The sequence below is a fragment of the Andrena cerasifolii genome, chromosome 16 (assembly GCF_050908995.1).
Source record: "Andrena cerasifolii isolate SP2316 chromosome 16, iyAndCera1_principal, whole genome shotgun sequence".
Lineage (NCBI taxonomy): Eukaryota > Metazoa > Arthropoda > Insecta > Hymenoptera > Andrenidae > Andrena > Andrena cerasifolii.
The window spans coordinates 3,647,421-3,667,956 of record NC_135133.1 but is presented as its reverse complement, the minus strand read 5'-3'; the positions used below and the strand labels follow the sequence as shown (position 1 = coordinate 3,667,956).

At 51.2% G+C, this 20,536-nt stretch overlaps 1 protein-coding gene and 1 long non-coding RNA gene across 3 annotated transcripts in view; one reads left to right on the top strand and one right to left on the bottom strand.

The window, feature by feature from the left end:
• Positions 1-20,536, bottom strand: part of Vn (membrane-bound neuregulin protein vein) — a 276,994-nt gene that overhangs the window by 77,440 nt on the left and 179,018 nt on the right. The gene's annotated exons all lie outside the window — the stretch shown is intronic.
• LOC143377586 (uncharacterized) overlaps positions 1-20,536 on the top strand; it is a 96,835-nt gene that overhangs the window by 41,875 nt on the left and 34,424 nt on the right. Inside the window, exon 3 of the long non-coding RNA XR_013087361.1 lies at positions 11,378-11,544. This is a non-coding gene — a long non-coding RNA (uncharacterized LOC143377586). The remainder of the gene's footprint in view (positions 1-11,377; positions 11,545-20,536) is intronic.

Here is a 20,536-nt window from a genome sequence, read left to right as displayed (position 1 = left end):
AAGCTGGGAACTTTTAAACGCTCTGGAAACGGGCGATTTCTCCAAGGACAATGGGAAAGGAGCGAATCTCGGCTGTATTCATCGCCATCGGCGATAGAGTGGATTCCCAACCCCAGCGGCGGGAGTAATGGAAAGCTGTTAACCCCGGTATCGAGATCTCGTCAGACAGTGTCATCGTTGGATCTTGATAGCGGCGAGTAAACATCGTCGTCGAAGACCGCCCGTAAAATCCACCTTCGATCTGAGAGAGCGATTTAACCGGAGGGTCCTACGCAATGCTCGACGGAATCGCTAGCGAGGAATTAACAGTGGCGAAAGGAGCTGCCCGGAGCAGCCGGTCGGACATCTGAAATCAGGGATGGTTCCGCGAGGAAGTGACGCCGAGAAGAAGTCCTTGTCGACCCGGAGAGAGAAAATCCAGGGGGTTGGCAAGGCGGCGCGTCGCTTTCGATCGCGAGACCAAACGCGAGCTCCACGGGATGGTTCCTTAAATTGGAAGCGATTCAGCCGAGACTTGGATCGCCTTCTGTCTCGTTCCCTCCATTTGTCAGGGGAGTTCCCGATGGACCTGTATTACCCCGCAATCCAGCGGGTCCGCGTACCGAACGGAAGGTTAACGGACCGAGGAGAAAAGGAGCTTCATCGTAAATCCACGGTTGGATACAATTTCGAGGGTGGATCTTCCGCTTCCGTCGTTTTTTCGCCGTTTCAACCTCCGCGCGAGTGTCTCGATTCTCTTGGCGCGGATCCCCAGCCGCTTTGCGTCTCGTCACGGTGCGAAATTCGCCGCCGGATAAGAAGTGGAACAGATCGTTCACTTCGGCGGGGATAATTGAACGCCAGCTATAATCCATTGTCGAACGCTGGCCAGGGAGCGGCTCGGGGGGCCATGTCGCTCCCAATTGCTTTTCAAGCTTGGCCTGCACGATTTTGAAACCGAGATAGGATAAAACGGATAGCGCCGGCGCCGCCACTTTCGACTAATTCTAGCGCCGCGGCGCAATGATCAACGGAACACGCGGCCGTACGCGATCAGATCGAACGCAATTTCCGTGCCCGCTGCGCCATGAACGGCCCAGAATAATCCCTTAATTGGTGGAAAATCGATGTTTTCCCTGGCGTACGCGCGGCTATTAATTTCATCGCGTTCTCGTCTCTCGGTTAAGTGAAACTCGCCTCCGCGTATCGCTGTTCAAGGCATCGCCGATCGCCCGCGCGATCCGTTCCGGTTATCGTCGAAACGATTCCTTCTAATCAAACGTACGAACGGCCGTTGTCCAAGCGCGGGGAGGGAATCTCGTTTATACCCGACCGAGGTTTCGCAGCGCGGAACTTTTTAATTCGCGTGCTCGAGGCTGATCGAAGCGTCCGCGTCAGGAGAATTGAGAGATCGTTGCTCGTAATGGAGGAGGGGATAAGTACCCCCTTCAGGTGGAAGGTATAACGGGGCGAGGAGTTAAAGGTAATGAAAGCGAAGAGGAGCAGGGAACACAATTTGCGCGGCCTGGGATTAAGTCCAAGTTTTTCCCTTTACAGCCAACCTTTATGCGCCTTTTATACGCTCTCAACCTCGACCGCCTCTTCTACGCGTGTTTACATAAAGGTACCTACGCGCGCGCTACTGATATCGCGGGGGTGAATACGAGGGATCGGAGATAGCGTCCTCGTTGCACTCAGATCTCCCCGTACATCTATTCTCCCCTCTCTAAATTCCATAGAACGGCTTTAGTACCAGCGAGTGCTCGATTGATTGCTCGTTTCTCGATTACGTCGTCTTGAACGAGGCGAGAACGCGGTCGGCTCGGAAATGCGATTTCCATCGCGGCCAGGTGTCGCGCCCCCCTTACGTTAGCCGAAAAGTATCCGTGAAAGGGTGGCGCTGCGGGCCCAGGGCGGAAGGAAAATATTTGCACGGGTCGAGATCGGGCGAGAGATGGTCGAGTTGCCGGCGACCCCGTCTGTTCATCCCCTTTAAACGATTTCGCATGCACGCGTCCACGAGATACAGAGATACCGGCGAGAACGAGAGAAGCCCGTGGAAGGAGAGGAGCGAGAGAGGCTGCAACGACGGACACGGGGGGACGAGTGGAGGAAAAAAGAAGGACGGTCGGGGAGGAGAGGGTGCAGTCGAAGGAAGAAGGAAGGAGAGGGGTTTCTAATTTGGTGCCGCGGCAAAAATCGACACTCCGTCTAGACTACCGCCACTCTCCGCTTAGTACACGCGTATATATGCCACCGCGAGAGAGAGCAAGCTCTCTCTCGTCTCCCCTCGGAGGGAGGAAGAGGAGGGCTGGAAGCACGGGCCGATGGAGAGAGATAAACCGAGATTTCTATTTATGTATTCCACCTCGTTCATGCCTCGCCTCGTCTTTCGCCTTCTCCTTTCATCTCGTTAGGTTTTTGCGGCCGGTTGCCCTGCCCTCCCTCCGCCGCACCTTGCGGAACCCTTTGACTCGGCCCAAAGGGAATCGATCCGCGAGGATTTTCTAACCACCGGCCCAGGCAGATCGCCAGCGTCTGCCGTTTTTCGCGAGGCATCGAACCCGTCGGCGTAAAAATCCTCGCAAACTTTTTGGCCAGCCGAAGCACCTGGACGCCTCGCGATTCGTGCCTTCCCATCGCGCTGCAACCAACTTTCCGCTGGCCACCATCGCCGTTCGTGCGTCGAAACGCCCTTTCATTCGCGTTCGAGGGCCTCGCCCTTTCAACCGCCAAGGAGTCAGGTCTTTATGGTTAATAGCTACGCAAGCAGCTTGCTCGCTAGGATGCTGCAAAGTTTTTCTGGCTACCAGAGTGATATCCGGGCGGTTCACCGTCGAAGTAATCTTCTTCGTGAGGGAAAGTTTGGAGGACAGATGTTCGTGTAACGGGGGAATGTTTCTCGGACAGGGACCTCTCGAAAACGTTAACATCGCTGGTGCGCGGAAATTAAACTGGGCGCGGGGGTGGGGCTTGAAAACGGGAAGCAACGAGGAACTCTGAAAGGCATCGGGGGCTTTCGATTATGGGTAGTCGGATATTCCGCAAAGTGGTGCCACCGGCGGTAAGATTAGTCGGTAACTCTGAAGCTTAGGTGGCCTTAGCCTTAAGAATGGATTTCACGACGATCCCGACCCGAACGCAGCCTTTCAACTTCCCCCCCCCCCCCCCCGAGATAAGCACGATCTCGGTAAGAACTGCCGTAAGTTTCTGTTAACATTTCAGTGGCGCGGTCGATCGCGATTTACACGCGTCTTCCATCCAGCCTTGGACTCACCGCTCGCTATCGATTCCAGCGCGCGTGTCGGCCCGCGAACAACGAGCCGGATCACTCTCGCGCGCTCGTCTCGTCATATTTCCCCGTTCATCGAGTTACAAGCGAGAACCCAATTCACGTCGATCGCTCCATAAATCTCCCCGCGCGCAATAACGTTCTCGCATCGCGGGGTGTTCGTGGAATTACCGTTCATCCTGTATCATCCTACTTCCCGGCAGGAAAAACCTATCTCCCGAAGCTGCGAAAGCCTCGCGGTACGTGCTCGCCAGCCCTGTCGTTCCGTTGTCACGAGACGCGAAGCGAGATCGGGGGGAAAAAAGGAGAATGGGATTTCTAATGGCGAAAGTCGCGCTGCGGATGGCCGGCGAGACGACTATCAGTCTTGCAATGGAAACAGCATGTCGTGGCGGGGTTGAAAAACAGATACACGTCGAAAGGAAGAAGAAAGCAGGGGAGCCGCGGGTTTCTTCGCCCCCTTTTCCTCGCGGCCCTTCTGTTTTTCTTCCATCCTGTAGGAGTAGTTAATGGTTTTCTTTTGGCCGGCAGCCTCGCCGCGTTAATGCTTCTGCCACTTGAATGGACTTTCCCCTTCTGTCTTCCCTCTCCGCGTTTCTTCCCTCGCTGCCGCGCTTTTAACCTCCTTCGCCTCTCGTCGCCGTTCAACGAAATTCTTCCGCCAAGCGATTGTATCGACAAGAGGAGGCCTGCGTTCTGTATCGCGGACATCGCCGGGAATAACCTTTTCGAGGACGCTCGATGGGCCTCTCGGTCCATTGTCGATTCGCCTATCCTCCTTTCCCCCGGCGCTTTCCATTGGCTTAGCTCGGCCTGGAATCGCGTTCGATCTACGGGAGCCGGGCTTGGGAAACTGTGACAGAACCTTGGCAACATCGTCGGTTCGATGCACTGGTGCACGAGCTCTCCAGAACCCGGGATGATGCAAGTGGAAGATACAAAAATGGAAGCTTCCACGGGTGGGAGTGTGGGTGGACAATCGACGGAGAAGGGTGGGGAGAGGCTTCGGCAGACTAATTCGGAAACGAAGTGGAAAAGTTGCTGAACATACCCGGCCTCTAAATGTCGCTGGGAGTGTCTGATCGAGGAATGCCTGACTTATCACTGACGTAAATTCCTTTAGCTCGGCCGACGCGACGGTCCCCAGTCGAGCCGGGCAATTTCGGGCGGCTTTCGTCAGGCGGCGCGTGGTATCGAATTTCCTCGGTGTCGTCTGGAAGTCACCGGTGGCTCGTGGCTGATTTAACGAATCAGTTACGTTAGCGAGATACGAATAACGATGGCCAGACAACGCGACGCTTCTCGGTAATCCCCGACGCGACCACGAGAGCGCAGTTTCTAATTTTAGTCGGGACAGCTCAGTGCCGTAGCGCTCCGTTCAGCTGAGCGCGTTTTCGCGCTTCGGTCATCCCGCATTTTCCTCTTCTCCGTGCCCGAGCGAAATCTCCTCTCTCCCGAGTTCCCAGCGAATTCCACTCGAGATCTTTAATCGAATTGCCCAGTCTGCCGCTGGCTCGCACCTGCTCGCGCGATACTTTCGGATGCGAAGAAAAGTGAAGAGAAACTGGCAAACTAAGTCGAGCTGAGTCGATCTCGTATTTAACTGTTATCGTTAGTCGTAATCTTGAAGCAAAAGGGAGCGTTAACGCGAAACGAGCAGCCGGGGCGTTAACTACACCGTAATTCCGGCGAGTTTCGCTGATCAGGGAACATCCAGGAGGTCCACGAGGCCACCGTAGATCCCCGAACAGAAGGAAAACTCGGAGGTTGCGCGTCCCGGAGGACTGCTCCTGAGAAATAGTCTGAATCCCGCCCCGAAGGGATTCCAACTCTTGTCGTGGCAGCTCGTTAAGCCGCACGGATTTTCCTGGACTTCGCGATGAATTCCGCGCCCCTTGTGGCACCAGATTTCGACAAGTTTTCCCCGCCGCGAATCGCAGTGAAAGATTCCGCCCGTCGAGACTGTTCCAAAGCGTCCCGCCGCGTTTCATCCGGGGATCGACAAAGTAACTCGGGAGCCATCATCTCGATTTCCTTGGGAAATTCATTAAAATTACGCGAATTAAATCCTGAAACACCTCGCGGCTCTCCCCCGCGCCAGTCAATCCCTGCGACATTTCCCGAAAGGACGTCCAGAGGAATCGCAGTGAACTCGGTCTTTTGAAGAGGAATCCTCCCGTGACGAATACCCCCTTTCGGTCAAAGGAACCCGTGGCAGGACGAAAAAACAGCTGGAATTTATGGCGTCCGTCGTTTTTCCGAGCGGCCACTCGGCTGAAAGCGCGGGCTCCTCTGGTCCGGACGGGCTCGTCGAAATATCAGAAGGAAGAGCTTCCGCTGAAGCGCAGGTAGTCAGAAGCTTTCCTGCTCGCGCGGCCGCTCGCCTGGTTATAAATACCGTGACCCATCAATGGCACTGCTGCCACCATTCAGAGCCGCGAGACGGGCGAAGAAGTGGGCAAGTACGATGGAGAGAGTGCCATCGAGAGTGCCTTAATGCGTCGACTATGTTAAAAAGTGGCACTTGACTGGGGGTGCTTCTATGACCCTTCCTTTTGTTATTCTTTTATATGGGTCCACGCTGAGACTTTCGACCCAGGATCGTTCCTCTCGGCTCCTTGAAAAGAGCTTGGGGTCTCGCTATACGACGCGCGCTTAATCCCTAAGGCCGCCACTACATGAAAAAGATAGTCTGAAATAAGCTCGAACCTGCCCCGACAGAAATAGCGTTTCGAAAGTCCTTCCATCGTTTGTCACGGCCGATCGAAAAAATTGTACTGTCAGTGGAGGCTCGCTAGTCCCGATACCAAAAATAATGCCCCACCGTCGCCGCGATAAATTACAAATGGAAAACGAATAGAGGGTGTCGTTTGCGTAAAACAGTTTAGTCTGCTGTCGGCCAGGCTGATTTATTCGCCGCAATAAAGAAACGTAGAAATAAACCGTCTCGGTAAAGACGGCCGTTTTATTTCAATCTCTACTACTGGCGAACGACCGCCGCCCCTCCCCACGGCCCCGCTCAATATCCGTTTCCTTTCAATAATAACGGCGACCCTTTTGTTAGATTAGCTTCAAATTTCTTCGCTTTAATCTCCAATTCCGTTTGCCGGTCCCATCGAAAACAAAATGGCGCATCCGCCGGAGCAATAACGTCCGACCTTTCAAAGATAAACTGTCTCGCAGAAACAACGATGCTCCTCGGGGTCAACGTTCCATTCGCTTCTCCCGACGCGTTTCGCCCTTTTCTTCCTTCGCTATATATTTTTCAGCTGCCCTTTGAGCCACCGTTCACGTCGCCGCGACTCTCGCAGCCTCTGTCAAAGAGCCGCGATATTGCGTCATCGCTGTTTGCCCCTCGCATTCCGTTCGACCGAAAGATAAACTGCCGCATTATTCCGCCAGTTTCGATATTAATCGTCCCCGGTTCTCGCGCGATTCTCTTCTCCGTAACCTGCGTTACTCTGTGTGCGTCTCTCTCTCTCTCGTCTGGTTTGCCGTAAGCTCGCTGGGAACGTGCTCGTCGCTTTGTTCCGCGCTGAGATCGGATCACTGCGACCCAATTCAGCATCAAAGAGTGGTGGTTTAAAAGTCGCAAACCTCGAAGTAAACCTTTATATAGTCTGCTGCGGAAATAAGGTTCGTTCTACCGCCGAAGGAGGTCATCCTGGACTATCGTAAGATGAGTGTCCGTGGCCGTAGTGGGCAGTGAAACACCGCCACGAGTCGTGAAACTTAATGCTGTGCTCCCCCCAGACGTAGCCCGAGTTTACGGGCACCGCGAGGACGAAATTATTGACGAGCACTGTTCGCGGGGGAAGGCCACTGGCATTCAATATGGAAAGCGACAGGATTAGACCAGTGCTACGCGTGCATCTCGCCGAATAACACTGGGTCGGCCGATAAATAATTCATCGGAACACGAGCAGCGGCCGAGTCGACGAGGATCAGATTGTGTCCGCAAGGTCGTCGAAGAGCCAGTCACTTGGCGTGCTGGAAAAAGGTCAAACGTGGCGGGTTGACGTCAGACTTATCGGGACAAAGGTCTCCCCGGCTGGAAAGTCTGAGGGTTGCCGTTTGAGGTGGTCCGGAATAAAAGACGCCGAAGAATCTGGTATATTTCTTGGCGCGAGGATGAAGTAGCCAACGGTGAAGTCCTCTGGAGAGCTTTCAGCCGCACCTCTCCGCTACCCCGGCCACCTAATCTCGCCTAACCATCGAGCCCTTTCCAGAGGCTTCTCGTAGAAATCTGCTGGTAGCTGACGCGCGTCTATATATCGTGGTTACGCCCTGATTCGTCAAGAACCACCACCTTCGCCCCCCAACCCGCTGGTATCCGCGTCTTCGTTCTTCTTCCTCTTCTTCTGCCAGCCCCTCGACCTGCCAGCCTGTGCGCTCGACTTCCGTCGCGTCCAGCTTCCCACTTCACCGAGAAAGAAAAGGGCGACTGGAAATGGACCTACGCGCCGCTGCTCCTCTTTCGTCGCGACCTTTCGGCCCGATTCTCCACTCGTTCGTCGTGGAAATCGTTGTTCGCGCCTAACCCCCCGTGACTGAAGTTTCAGACGGCTCGTGTCGAAGGGCGTGGGCCCCCCCTGCGCGTCGATAAAGGGTCGACCGTAAGCAGTGCGCATCATCCTCTACAACATTAATTTTATCGAAATTTATCCGAAACTTTCTGGCCCCTCCGCGACAGAGATATTACGTTACAAAGCAGTTTTTGGAGCCGGTTCGAACTTCAAAGTTGCCGTATCGCCCTCGAATCCCCCCAAGACAAAGGGAGCCTTAGCGCCCACCCTCGGAACATCTCCCTCCCCCAATGAGTCTTTCACGAGGTTTCCTCATCAAACGACGAGGCGGAGGGAGCCCTCTCGACCTTCTTCCACGAGTCGCGAGCATCAATAACTTTCGAATTCGTCGGATGGCTGAGAAAATGATTCATCAACGGTTCTGTCTCCGTTCAAAGCGAACCGCCTTATCAACTTGCCGAGCTTTCAATCAAAGGGTGTAGCCGGATAAGCATAGCGAAAAGTGCCCCCAAACCAAATCGAACTTTGTTCGCGGCAATCGATAGGTTCCTCTAAGAAAACTATTTCTGCCAAGTTTCAACCCGATACCCCTACTACTAGGGTAGTTACAGGGTGAAACGTAATTTACAGTTTAAGCTCCATTACTTTTGTTCTATTGAATAGAAAGTTATACAAAAAATCAGAGGCCTTTTGTCCATTGATACACGTGTCTGTGAATTTTTTCAGAATTTTCGGTGGCAAAACCGAATTTTAAAAAATTCAAACATATTAAAAATGATGATTTCAAAGTAAAAATTTCAAATTACAACATTTATATTTTTACAGTATTGGCGTCTTTGTATGGTCATTGATGTCTAATTTTTTCAGATTTTTCGAAAGGGTGGAACGCAGTCGCAAAAATCAAAAACTGATATTTCTTACCTCCCTGTACGCAAAGTTGTGGCATACTCGTTAGACGAATATATTTTGTTCATTAAACGGGTGTTCTTTGCAATTTTAAATACTTTCGCATGTTTTAAATGAGTCAATGCAATTAATCTGATAGCATTTTACCGTTGATAAGAGTGAAGTTTTACCTAATTGCGTGTATAAGTGATGTCAGTACATAATAAGTGTCACATCGATCGTTCTTGGTAGATTCTTGAATTCCCTTCCTGCGAATAATATCATATAATAGGTTTTCATTATCAGATACTACTGCATTCATTAAATAAGTTACTGAATTATAGTCAATGAGTTTTACCTTTGATAATTTCGATTTGCAGCGCAAGTAACGCGATGTTTGTAATTTAATCTTCGTCGCTATCATCATTTATTACAGGATTAATCTGTTCGATACTAAATATTTTGCTAAGTATCTCTGCGGGCCTTATAATTTGTGCAAGATACCGAGCATGCGATAAATAATATATTATCGCTGCTACATGCGAACAACATCCAATAGTACGGCTTCCATTTGCACACTCACAGAAATGACGCTTGATTCCAGAGCAAGAACGGTCGTGGTGAGACTTATTACATACTGACATCACTTATACACGCAATTAGGTAAAACTTCACCTTGTCAACGGTAAAATGCTATCAGATCAATTGCATTGACTCATTTAAAACATGCGAAAGTATTTAGAATTTCATATAACACCCGTTTAATGATAAAAATATATTCATCGTACGGAAGGTAAGAAATATCAGTTTTTGATTTTTGCGACTGCGTTCCACCCTTTCGAAAAATCTGAAAAATTTAGACATCAATGATCATACAAAGACACCAAAACTGTAAAAATATAAATATTGTAATTTGAAATTTTTACTTTGAAATCATCATTTTTAATATTTTTGAATTTTTTAAAATTCGGTTTTGCCACCGAAAATTCTGAAAAAATTCACAGACACGTGTGTCAATGGGCAGAAGGCCTCTGATTTTTTGTATAAGTTTCTATTCAGTAGAACAAAAGTAATGGAGCTTAAACTGTAAATTACGTTTCACCCTGTAACTACCCTAGTAGTAGAGGTATCGGATTGAAACTTGGCAGAAATAGTTTTCTTAGAGGAACCTATCGATTGCCGCGAACAAAGTTCAATTTCGTCTCTGGGCACTTTTCACTATGCTTATCCGGCTACACCCTTTATCATCGATCCGTGAGGATATTCCTAAAGTATCAGCGGCTAGATTACCCACTATACTCGCCTAACAGGCCGTTTGAAATGTAAGCAGAGTCTTGGCAAGCGTGCCTAACCGCGTTCCGTCTCCGTTCTCTCCGTGGATGAGGATTTTCTTCTTCTTCGTGCCTCGGCTCTCCTCCCTTGCGCCTCCGCCTTCTCACCCGGTGCGCGTACCACGCGGGCAGCGTGACTCATCAACGGGGACGGAAACGGTGGACCTTGTCGCGAATCTAAATAAATACGGACACGCGTGCGAAGTTGGAGGTGGGGGTTCGAGGGTAGGGGTTGTAGGGGGTGCGGCCGGCTTACCGAGACATCGGTTAGAAATGCGTGAGTAAGAACCTTAGGCCGCGGTAAATTTATATCCCCGTGGCTTTTGCCGTTCCTCCTCAGTTCTCCGCCGTTCTCGCAGTCTACCATTCGTTTTCTTTATTTCAAGAAGGGTCCACTGGGGCGTCGCGATTTCAGCCGAGGTCCAGATATCGATCGAACTCCTCACTATTGATAATCAAGCTGCGAGAATCGTCGCGTTGCAGGTCGAAGGTCTACGAAAACGTTCGCGCATGACGAAGTACGTCGTAATTACGGGCCAGGGGACGCCGCGTCAAAATTGTTAAATTATAAACTGGCGTGTTACGCTCGCCCGACGGTTCCCCAATTTAATTTGCAATGTCTCGCGTCTGCCTCGGATTTCTCGAGCGTGCACTGGAGCCTGCGCGATAAAGCGTGTGCGTTTTTCGATAGCCCGGAAAATAATGCCCGCACCGCGCGTCGCGTCGGCTCGATTGGACGGGCAACTTTTATCAACGGCGTGGCGCTGACGATGGCTAAATACCGCTGGAAAGTACTCGGAATCGATATCGGAACGTTCTCACCATATTTTCGATCCCTCGTGCACACGCATCTACCGGCGTGGCGCAAGCACCTCCCCGAATTCCTGCTTCCGAATCGATCCCGCCGTTCCCATGCTCCATTTGCCGCGACAGAATAACCACAGGCGCGCGATAAACAATTTTATCGATTCCTCTGGATCGACGAGGTGGCCTCGTCGGGCGAATTAACCGGGCAACGGCGAGACGCGAAGATACAACGGGGGTGGCGGCGAGCAAATGGAAAAAATCTGCGGGACGCCACGTTTGCGTGCCGGAACGCGTCGTGTCCGGACGTCTAATTAATTATTCATTTGCGAGGCGCAAATGCCTGGTCCCCCCTCTCGCCCCCGACACGGCCCGTTTCCGCGTAATAAAATAAATTAGCTCAAAGGAAAGGCTAAGCTAAAGATAGAGGTTCGCCGGAAGGGAGCGAGATTTACGCGAGGCGAGGAGACGGCAACCCCCGCGCGCCTTTCGAGAAGCCTAGAGCGCCTCCCCCTTCGGTCGCGGATGCGCATCAGTTTTAATTAATTATTAATTTGCAGAGCACAAAGGCGCCGACCTTCTATTCCAGCCTGGGACTCCCTCTTGCTACCCCGTCTGCCATCTCGCCACCCTTTTCTCCACGGGCAGCCTGGGCACAGCCAGAAATCCCCTGCAACTTCCATTAGGAACGCCACCATCTTGGAGAAGGACGCGGAGCGCGCGAACGGTAGGAATATTCTCAATTAATCGTTGCTAATTGCCAGGAGCGGGTTATAGTTTCTCCGTCGTGGTTGGAAAAGGGAGCTTTTTCCACCACCCATCCGTTCCTCCCTGCGTCGTTTTTATTTTTCATACCGGTGAACATGGTGGTCCCAGCAATGGGGAAGGTGACGCAAAGATCGGCGCAGAAGGCGCCACTAGCTGTATAGATAATCGAAGCGTAAAATGATGCTGTGACTGGATTTATCCTTAATTAGGTCCCTTTGCAAGGTCAAGGTATCGATGAATAAGAATTATTTAAAAACGCAAAATAATGGAAGTGTATTCATATTGGCAGAGTTTTAAATTGACAAATTATCTGAAAGCTTGTAAGAGGAAAGGTATCGGAGTCGATGAATGATCTGAGAATTATTTTAAAACGCAATATAATGAAAATGTACTCATATTGTCAGAGTTTTAAACTGACAAATTACGTGAAAGCCTGCGAGAGGGAAGGTATGTGTATTGATGATCCGAGAATACCTTGCCTGGCTACGCCAAGTATTTGACTCCCAGGCCGCGGACATCTAGGCAAATGTCCGCGATATGGGTAATGGAATGTATGAACACAGCATTTTAGCTGTGTATATGTAGTTGTGCCATCTTAAGCACAGTTGGAAAGCACCTTTATGTACTTGCAGCTCATTTTCATTTCACATCTCTTTTCTTTTTTTTATTATTATTATCTTCTATTTTTTGTGATATATTTGATTTCATGTACTTGGCGTAATTTTTTTTACTCTTTTGAAGTTTTTTTTATGGGGATTAATGTTTTATACCACACCGATGACAAGTGGCACGTTTGCTGATGGTCTGGGTTAGGCTTAGGGTTGCTTAGGGTTGCTGTACATCTAACAGCTGGTTCGATTAAGAGCCATCCAGAGAGCTGCCAGGTCCAAGGTCTCTGCTATAAAGTGGGCAAAGTTCTTCGGCGTCCTTCCGTAAATAGTTGATTACTCCAAGGACGCGAATGGTTAATTAGGCCGCCAGCAGGCATTAGCGGAGACATCCTGCCCCATTCTCCTCGAGCTTGCGAGAAGATCAATCTCCAATGCTGCGGCTTGATATGCAGAAATAATTGATTGGACGGAAGGGTACCGCAGTAGGTACGTTGAGCGAGGGTTGCGGATCAACCGTGGAAAATCGCCAGTTGATTTGGGGCTTCGGCTTTTACCCGCGTCGCGTTCGCAGTCCAACCTCGTTTTCCACGTGGAGGATTTCGACAGGGTAAACTGGCCGATATGCCACTGTCATTGGACGACTTCCAAGCAGCGTTGCAATTGCACCGGCGCGACTACCGGCTCCGGGGTGTGCAGCAGGGCGAGGGCCCGTTGGGTGGAACACCTTGCGGATCTCTCAGGTATCGGCCTCCTTGCAGCAGCGTCTGGAAGTGTGCCCTCTTCGTTTTTCCCCTCGAAGGAAGAGAGCAGCGACTTAATCGTGTTTGGCCCGCGTCCAGGACACGAGCCAAGTTACCAGAAGCTTCTCGGCCGGTCACAGTTATCCCGAAACTACGTTTGTTTCATCCGGCGCAGGAGATTCAACCAGTACATACACGGCCGCCGCTCGTTTAGTCGTTAACCCTGCCCCTCCTTTCTACCTTTTTCCCTTTGCTCTCCGCTCGGTGGTTGCGATACTTTTTTTTTCTCTCTCCCCCTACAGGCCCGATTCCCCGACCCTCATCCCCTGTCCTCCCGCGCGATTGTTGCGCGCTTTTTCAGCCGCAGTAATCCCCCTGGCGGTGACCGAGCAGACGCTCGCCAAAAGGGCCGACCTTAAAGTACCTCTTTCCCTCTCTCACGGGCGGAAGAATTTTTTTAATGAATGCCACCGCTGAACCGCGAGTCCACCGGGACACCGGAATTTCGACCTCGATGGAGGAGCTCTTGGTGGTACGGGGGGGAGGGGTGAAGCTGCTCCCGAGGAATTCCTTAAACCAATGTTCCCTTGACGTTCCCGACGACCGACCGTTTTATCCAGCTTCAAAGCGGGCAAACTCCGTCGTCGACGGACCGTTGACGAACGTTGTCAGGATATTGTCCACGATGGAAGTTGGTCCAGGGATTTTACAACTGATCCTTGGAGAGGTCCTGGACCCCGGCCCCGAAACGCTCCCAGGCTTCAAACTTCCCTGGGATTAACGGGAACTTCTGATTGACGGCGGGGTGGCTGTTAACAATGTAGCTGCGTGGGAAAAGTCAGCTTTGAAATTATTCGCCCAAGTAATCCTAAGTACTCCGCGGGGGTCCGCCGGCCGCGTTAATACTTGACGATCGAGGCGTATACTCGCCGGCTTCACGCGCCTTCCGAGCTCATTACGAATTTCTCCGTTCCCTTTGAAGCGTTAAATTAATAACTACCACAGTTCTGATAGGATTCCGCAGATTTCGCCAGCCATTCCCGCCCCTGTTTCGCGAGCTGGCCCTCTCTTTTCGACGGGGTAGCCAGGAGAACTCGAGAATGTTCTCGCCTCACAGTGGCACGTCTTGTACGAAAATCTGGCCAAAAGCGAAGACATTTTTCCCCTGATTTTTACAGATCTAAGTATTGCGTTTCATTTATGACTTATCAAAGCACGATTCTTCACTAATACCAATTTTTATTAAAATACATGAAGATATCACATGGTGAAGAATATTATATTTAAGAGTATAATAATCTTCTCCTTGTGATATCTTCATGTATTTAAAAATTTTATACTTACAGTTATTTATCATTATTTTTATATTCAATATTTAACATTAAAAAAGTACATTATTATCATTAGAGTCATAGTATTGCAAATTATTCCAACAATTTATTTTAGATTAAAAAAAAATTACTGTTGACCAGCATTCCCTGGAAACACGCCACTGTGCGCCTGCTCGTTAACTTTCCCTGCTACCTTCCAACACAGTTATGCTACGCGAATGATATTCCTAGTCGCCTCCCTAACACATACGCGAATATTACATACCTACTACCTTTACCATTTGGCTTCGCCCGAAATTTAGATTCTGATTTTATAAAAGAAATTTTTTTTTCAGTTTTTTTTTGGTGAAAATAGTCACATTTATCTGGATGAGCCAGGCATAATGAGCTGAGGTACATTTCGTGACCCTGGAGTATACCGTTCGGAAGTTACGTCTGAATAGAAGGGTCCGAAGAAGTTACATGCGTCGACTTATCATTATTATCAACGGAATATAACTCTTTTGGTACACGCTAAGTAGTGTCGATTCTGGTTATTAGTCGCGTACAAGTTCGATTAATGGCCAGCCATCTCGCGCGCACTATCTCTCCGCTACAAAGCTTCAAAGCACGTAGGGCAGAGTGGTATGCCCCATACATCAGCTCCGAAATGATCGCGTGCAGCGTATACCTCTACGTTAGAATTTGGTAATTAGGTCGTCGCGGGACGCGCCACTAATTGTCAAAGTATTCCACGGTTTGCGCGTGTGTAGGCACACAGCACAGGGGGCTGCGCACGTCTGTAATCGGTTGGACTTAATCGAGCAGCCTGCTCCTCCGCGAGGAGCGTTCTCTTTGGCAGCATTAATCGCTGCATTCGACGAGCTGCTCCCCGCGTCAGTGGAAAGGTGTCGGCTGGGCGGCGTGGACGCGGCCGCGACGCTTAATGGAAAGGGAATTTCGCGCGCGGGCACAGAGACGGTCGCGGGCGGCAGGAGGTGCACAGACGGAGGCCGAGATTCGCGGAATAATAGGCGGTGCGGGCGCGCCGTTTGTTCGTCGCACTTGCGCTACATCCCGCGTCGAGTATTTTTACAGCACTCGTATTCCAGGCTCGTTTAAAAGTTACCTGTCACTTGTCCGAGGGAAAAAGCTCGCGTATGAAAGATAGAAGGTGGGAAAGGGAGGGACGAGAGGGGGGCCAGCGTCGCTTTGCTTGGCGCATCCACGGGAAATTGGCACAATACGCACTTTTACTTCCTTTGTGCGTCGGCTAAGGCGGCGAGCTACGCGACAACTCTTCCCTCGCGAGCAATACCGCTGGATATAAACTGGCGAGGCGGTCGATGACGGGGCTCCTCGCAGCGGGTAAAATAGGCGACGCGCTCGCTGATGGGTTAGATTCATTTGGCGACAAGTCGCGCTTCAAACGGACGGCGAATCTTGATAGATTTGCTAAAATATTAAAATGTAAACGTGGCAGGGACTCTGCCTATCGCGATCGAAAGGGTAGAAAGAGACGCGTGTGCGGCTGACGCAGAAATTCGGTGAACGAAGCCGATCCGAACGAACGCCGCGTACGGGACAAAGTTACTCGCTCGCGCGCCGGCACCGGTGCACTAATTGCATTATGCTCGCGGAGCTGTGGCACATACTCGTGACGGTGACGGCGTTAATGGTAAGAATCGCGGGGCGAACGGGCCCGATAATACCTCGGGCGATGCCGACGTCATTACCGCTGTCGCTGCCGTTGATATTAATAACCGTAAGCATGAATATTAATAACCGGAGGTGGCGATAATAATTGCTCGACGTGGCGGTGGAAGCAACAAAAGGCGAGAGGGAAGCCCGCGCCCGTCGCGTCTCTCGGCGCAGATTCGCTGTGACGAAGCTAGCGGGGCTGGGGCGTCGCGATTGATGGACGCTCGTCGCGACGAATTTAAAGCGAGTCCCACGTCAGCCGCGTTACAACCACCCGCCCGACCCTTTTTAATGGGCTAAACGGTAGAATCCCCCGCGGTTCGGAGGGTCGAGGTGTTACAAGTAATCGGCACAGTGCGGTTCAACGAGTCGCGTCGCTCGTTTACCCGAGCCGATTCTTTCATCCCTCTCGTGCGATTAAAATCGGCTTCGCGCGAGAAACGCCCAGAGAATATCTGTTCCGCTGTACGGCGCTGAAAAATGAACATCGAAACCAGCGACAACGGGTAAGCTGGCGGCTTTTTCGAACGCCACTATTCAAGCCGTTGCACAGTGGGGAAATTTTGCGACTTTATGGCCAAAACCACAAGAATGAAATTTTTTAATTTATAAGTATTTCATGTAATGAAAATTGATTCTTATATGGAAAGGTTATTTCTAAAACACTACTTTAAAAATTGTATAAATTGCGTGTTAAAAACCGAAACATAATTATTTTGAGGACAAAAAGATATCTTACGCACCATCAGGAATTGAATCCATGCCTTGAAATTATTTTCGAAACTTTGGATAATACAATATAAATGTTTAAAGTAACTCGAAAATCTAGATTAATTCTTCGCGATCGTTCTAAGCTCACATGAGCATAAATATTTGAGAGTCTCCGCGAGCTTTGTATTAAAACATTTAACAGTAAAATTTATTTTTGTGGTTTTGGCCATAAAATCGCAAAATTTCCCCACTGTGCGTTGAATGGAGCTCAGCCAGGATATGTTCGAGCTCGTATCCCCCGAAAACCATATCGAGGAAAGAGGCATATAAATAATGAACGTCAGTCTATCGTAGAAGAAGCTAGCGTGAATATAATTTTAGCGGTGTCTGCGAAGTAAGCGCGCAAACAGGGGATCGAGGAGGCAGAGGGTTTCGATTACGCGCAGACCGGCGAAAACTCGGACAGTGTCCGTCAGCCGTGAAAGCGGTCAACGTTTCGAAAGCTGTCCCACGGCGTCGCAGTATTTCAATGAAAATCCCCGGCCAGTCGGAGGGCCCGAAGAATAAGCGGCTCCAGTCTCGCACGGCCGAATAACTCTGTCCATCCCTCGCAGCCCTGTCCGACCGGCCTCGGCTAAATTATATACGGCCCCCGCATTCGCGCGCGTTTCTGGAATCGTGCACCGTAAAGCTGAGATACCCGCTGAAAGGGCAGCTTGTAGGGCTGACCTTTTGTGCGCCCGGTGAACCGACGTTTCGCGAGGCGGGGCGCGCGACTCCTTTTGCGCTCGTACGAAATAAAGGTGAATGGAGGCGCGACGACTCCTCTGTCTGCCCGTGAATGGCCGTGGAACCGCGAGGGGGGAGTCGATCGAGAGCCCCTAAAGGGCCATTATTATTTCCGTTTCGCGCGGCGACGGCGAAAGAGGGGAATCCTATTTTGCGTAAATCTGCATCGGAGCCGGGCGGCCTGCTGATCCCGGCTAAACTCCGCGGCCGGAAAGTATATTTATCGGGAAAAATGCGGGATAGTTTGCGAGCGTATGCAAATGCTCGCGGGCCTCTGCTCTTTTTATCGGCAGCCCTTGCGGCCGCGGCAGGCTTTCGGGAGGTTCTCTCGAAAGCGAAGCTACTCGATGCCAGCCGGCGGGATAAACTTTATGATTACCGCGCGCTTTCGAGGATCCTCCGGTGAAAAGTGTTTGTAACGAAGCGCGACGCGCATAAAGATCCCCCGGCGTGCCGCGGATAATGGTCCCCGGGCGGACTCTAAATTGCCCGTTAAAAATCCTGTTGACTCCCCCGCCTTGTTTACCTACGGCGAGCACGCGCTCCTATGGAAATTGCTGCAAGAATGTGGGAGCGGAGCGCAAGCATCTCTTTCTGGTTGGCTCGCGATAGCATGTATTGCTCCGGCATTACGAAGATTATAATTACAAGATTATAGGGTGGAATAGTTGCCTGGGAAGACAGAGGATCACGGCATGCGCGTCTGACCCAGGACGGTCCGATCCACTGGCGGACGACCCAGTGGAAAGGGTCCGCGTTTGGTCAGACGCGCTCGAAATCTCCTTACAGTTCCCTTCGCCGAACACTCTCGTCATTTCCTCTCGCAGCTTCTCCATTCGTCGTAAACAGAGCGGGGGCACGTAGCTCTCGCTGCGGAGTATCGTTTCGTGGATTTTCCTTGGGGATTCGCAGCTCGATGCTTTACGACATATTACACCAGCGATTTGGATTTCGAGCGACCGGTTCGCCTGTGCATTTCCATTTCCTTGTTTATCGGATCGCGAACGTTTGTGCAGCGTTGTCTGGTTTGTTTGATCATAAATATTGATGCCGCGGGCCACGCGAGGAGGAGATGGAGGAGACGGAGTAGACGCGTCTGTTTCGTCGGTGAGCACCGTCGAGATCTTAGTCTGGCTAAAAGGAGCTTGCAAACGGGGACGAGGGCGTGTTTTGACAATCGAACCGCTTTGAGGGGCTGAGCATCGGGGTTGCGAGTCGCTTGTGGCGTCCCAGATCTGTCGGGCTCGTTCCCTAACGCGCTGGGGGATGGCTGAAGGCAACCGAGGGTAGTTTCGCATGTTTATTTCTCCTTGGAAGCGGCCCGCGATTTTGTTCGCCATAGAGGCGTGACTGACACGTTCGCCGTAGAATCGATAGGGTAACACACGGAGGCCCGTGGGCGGCTCGCCGGTAGTCGGCCGACAAAAGAATAATCGATGGGACGCGAAATTAATTAGTAGCAGGCCGGAGAGTGCCGCGTCGTCGTTCACCCATTATTCATTCGGATGTAAATGAATCCGCGCGAATTGGGACATAAAACAATCGCGCGCGCTGTGCGGGCGTGTCGCAAAGCTTTGTGGCCGCGGCGCAACAGCGTGCGAATCTGGGACGGTGTTTGAACACTTTGTTACAGGATAAATATGAGCGGGCGAGGACCATTTTCGCCAGAAAAACTCTGCACCTGCTGGTTGTCAGCCGTCCCGTAATTTTGTCTTTGATCTGCTATGTCCGTTAACGAGTCCCACCGCGGGAACACCAGGAATCGCGCGGGCGGTTTGCTCTGCTTGGGAAAGCGGTATCGCGAGCTGCGCGATGCTGCTAATTACTCAAATTCGCCCCAGTCCGTGGCTGGCTACCGGGAGGTAGACGGTGGCTAGCGGCAGGTCTTTCTAATTTCGGATTCAATCAGCCCGTGGAAAAGGCCTTTCGTGCCGGCGGTGGTGATGGGTCGGTTGGGGGCGCGGCTTCCGCTGATTTATTAATTTTCATTAAGCCGCGAGTTTACAAGGCGAAGGTGAGACAGCGCTAAGGCTAGCGGACTGTTCGCAGGGTCCCCCAGAGGATTCGGTTCCCGCTCGTTAACCTATTAACATTTTATTGCCAGCAATCTTTCCTGGCCGGGGTAGCACGTACGGGGCTGCTTGTAACGAGCAACGAACGCCGCTCGGCGCTGGGTTAAGATTCTCCGGGGTAGTTCCGTTTCGGTGGTGAGGAGCGCGTTGAATGGTCGTCCAGGAGATTTGTGAGTGAAAAACGCCCGCGCCCTCGAACCGCCACTGTTACACGACGATTTACTCGCGGGTACAATCTCTCGGGGCGGCGTGGCGTTCGTTTTTCGGCAGGAAATTATGCCGCGTAAATCTTCCCGGCTCGCTCCACCACGGCTGGGTCTCCAATTCTCCTCGATACCGCACCGATCGTTTCGGTCGCCTTGTCAAGGAACGCGGAACACTGAGAAACAAACGAGCAGAACTTTCGCCCGGGAACCGAGGATCCTGCGACTCGATTTAAGGGCTCGTAATGCCCGCCAAACCAGACAGAATAATAGAAGACGGAATCGAATCGACTCTCATAAATGCATTTATAGGCGAGACGATGCGACCTCCAGACACTTTCGTTACGGATGGTTCGATAATTCGAGAGGCGTCATATTTCCCGCGGTCTAATCTCGTTCGAGGACAGTCTTTATGGCGCTCCTATCCGGTCGTTGCTCGAGTATTTTTATCGTCGTAATGAAATTCTCCATCTCCAGTAACAGGTAGACTGGAACCCGGCGCTGTTTTCGCGCACTCGCGTCGCTTCCATAGGCAGATGTATTTATCTATCTATATATCCCGTCCCTATTGCCATGCAAAACGGTCCGTGCGATTGGCGGAAGAACGCGCGCGCCACAAGTCGTCGATTAAGCCCCTCCGCGGTGATATTAATCGCGACAACTAGTAACGTCGATATGACGAACGACCGTGTCGGAAATCGGGCCGATATCCGGCCGCGAAATTAATATTAACAATTAATCAAGCGACGGGACCGGCGGTCCCACGGCGCAGCGAAGACGAATCGCGCGTTCCCCGTTGAAGTTTGATCAATGC